The sequence below is a fragment of the Schistocerca cancellata genome, unplaced genomic scaffold (assembly GCF_023864275.1).
Source record: "Schistocerca cancellata isolate TAMUIC-IGC-003103 unplaced genomic scaffold, iqSchCanc2.1 HiC_scaffold_672, whole genome shotgun sequence".
In the NCBI taxonomy this organism is placed as follows: Eukaryota; Metazoa; Arthropoda; class Insecta; order Orthoptera; family Acrididae; genus Schistocerca; species Schistocerca cancellata.
In genome coordinates this window covers 37501-40000 of record NW_026046683.1, presented here as the reverse complement: position 1 = coordinate 40000, position 2500 = coordinate 37501, and the positions used below count along the sequence as shown (strand labels likewise).

The following is a 2500-nucleotide window of genomic DNA, read 5'->3' as shown; positions in this document are numbered from 1 at the left end:
GTAACCCACGTTGTGCCTTAACGTAACCCACGTTGTGCCTTAACGTAACCCACGTTGTGCCTTAACGTAACCCACGTTGTGCCTTAACGTAACCCACGTTGTGCCTTAACGTAACCCACGTTGTGCCTTAACGTAACCCACGTTGTGCCTTAACGTAACCCACGTTGTGCCTTAACCTAACCCACGTTGTGCCTTAACGTAACCCACGTTGTGCCTTAACCTAACCCACGTTGTGCCTTAACCTAACCCACGTTGTGCCTTAACCTAACCCACGTTGTGCCTTAACCTAACCCACGTTGTGCCTTAACCTAACCCACGTTGTGCCTTAACCTAACCCACGTTGTGCCTTAACCTAACCCACGTTGTGCCTTAACCTAACCCACGTTGTGCCTTAACCTAACCCACGTTGTGCCTTAACCTAACCCACGTTGTGCCTTAACCTAACCCACGTTGTGCCTTAACCTAACCCACGTTGTGCCTTAACCTAACCCACGTTGTGCCTTAACCTAACCCACGTTGTGCCTTAACCTGCTCTGTAATTGGCATATGACACGTTACATTAATCTAGTGTTGTCTAACCACAACCCTCTGAATATAGTTCGCTACTCGCACCGCCCACCCTCTTGTGTGTCGTTTCATGTTGAACACTTCGCAAGTGTTGCTTACTTTTTACATGCTCCCGCTGTACACTGTAATGTGGACAACTGCAGGATGTACATCGCCCCCCCCCCTCCACCCTGCCTTCGCACGCTGGTCGTTCAGGTGCTTGCGTGTTCAATGCCCTTCGCAGCTGTTCACTGGCATTCGCATGTCGAAGCGCTCAGTCTACGTCGTGGTACGGCCTGTGTCCACTGTCCGCTGATATCGTAAGCTTAATCCTCACATTGTACTGCACATAGGTCCGTATGTACTGAATGATACGCTGTGGCACATGTGTGACCGTACGACTGCGCCCAACAACAGCGAACCATACGGTCCAAATGTTGTGCACTCAGCCACGTGCCGTCTCCCCATAACAGCTACATTGCAGTGTGGTACGCCATAGAGACGTGTGGGAGTAACGGACGCCCTGGATGGCGATCAGCATGAGCCGTCTGTTGATGTAGTGGCGCGTGTATTCAAACGTAGTCGTCTCTTCTCACACAGTGTGATAGCATGGTGCACCGCGTTCCACATCTGCGACATGGTACAGATGCTGGTTGACAGTCGGTCTCGTAATGGACATCGCATACGTAGGGGGCCACCTCCCACGTGTTCTCTAGTCGTGCACATTTTGTTGCGTGTATGTGGGCAGACGTAGTGTGTCGTGACACCTAACAGACAGGTATGCAATAATCGTTGCATTTGCAAACTGGGATGGACGTCTACGTTTGCTGGTGACGTGACGCAACGCAAATGAACAACTGGTAAACCCATTGTGGTGCGGTTGTTGTTGCTGGAGGTAAATCAGTAAGGGCAAATCTGTGTGTGAAGCGATACGCGGCGGTGGCTGGGTGGGACCGTCCCCGGCCGGTGAGGGGGGGCCGCCCGGCGTGCTGGCCGCGCGGTGCGTGGGCGCACGCGCTACAGCCGGCTGGTGGGGGCGCCCAGTGGCAGGCGCGCCGGCCGACGGACGCGGCAGGCGGCGCAGCTGCGCGCCGGGGCACCCTGCGCGCGGCGCCGGGCGGCCAAAGTGGGTCCTCGCGGGCCCGGTGCGAAGCGCGGTGGACATCTGCAGTGTGCTGGTCCGACTGAGGACTGTGTGCGTTGAGGATGCGCCGCCGCCCGGCACTCGGCGCCGCGACGCCGTCTGCTGCTCGGTCGCCCCAGCGGTTCTCGCTGGTGGTTTGTATCGCAGTTGTGCAGACGTGTTGGCACGTGCGCTGTGCTGGGAGAGTTCGCTTCGGCACCCACGTGGGGCCTTTGCCCTTCTGTGGCGCTGGCGTTGGAGCTGCCGGTCACCGTAGGTGGCGCGTGTTGTCTCCCGCCGGCAATGCCACGACAGCACGCTCCCGGGCCTCTGTCGGCAGCGGCAAGCTCAGTTGGGAGCACGGGTGGTCGCACCTAAAGCGTCTACTCGCCTAACTCCGGGCGATTGCGCCTCTCTCGAACCCGACCAAGTACTTAGGACGGCGCTGCGCGCCGCCGGGACCTGAGAGGGTTTCGAGGTGTATTGTGCAGGGGAGCTCAGCCTCCTCCTGTTTGCAGAATAATTGAGCGGACGCTTGCGTGTTCGCGCGGGCCCCTGGGACACACTCCCGGGCGGCCGGCTGCTCAGCTCTAGTTGACGCAGCTCCCTGGTTGATCCTGCCAGTAGTCATATGCTTGTCTCAAAGATTAAGCCATGCATGTCTCAGTACAAGCCGCATTAAGGTGAAACCGCGAATGGCTCATTAAATCAGTTATGGTTCCTTAGATCGTACCCACGTTACTTGGATAACTGTGGTAATTCTAGAGCTAATACATGCAAACAGAGTCCCGACCAGAGATGGAAGGGACGCTTTTATTAGATCAAAACCAA

The 2500-nt window shown here is 56.6% G+C and overlaps 1 non-coding gene across 1 annotated transcript in view; it reads left to right on the top strand.

Annotated features, from left to right (window-relative positions):
• The first annotated feature begins 2273 nt into the window (after nt 1–2273).
• Nucleotides 2274–2500, top strand: part of LOC126138858 (small subunit ribosomal RNA) — a 1909-nt gene continuing 1682 nt past the window's right edge. The window contains exon 1 of the ribosomal RNA XR_007528358.1: nt 2274–2500. This exon is cut by the window's right edge and continues 1682 nt beyond it. This is a non-coding gene — a ribosomal RNA (small subunit ribosomal RNA).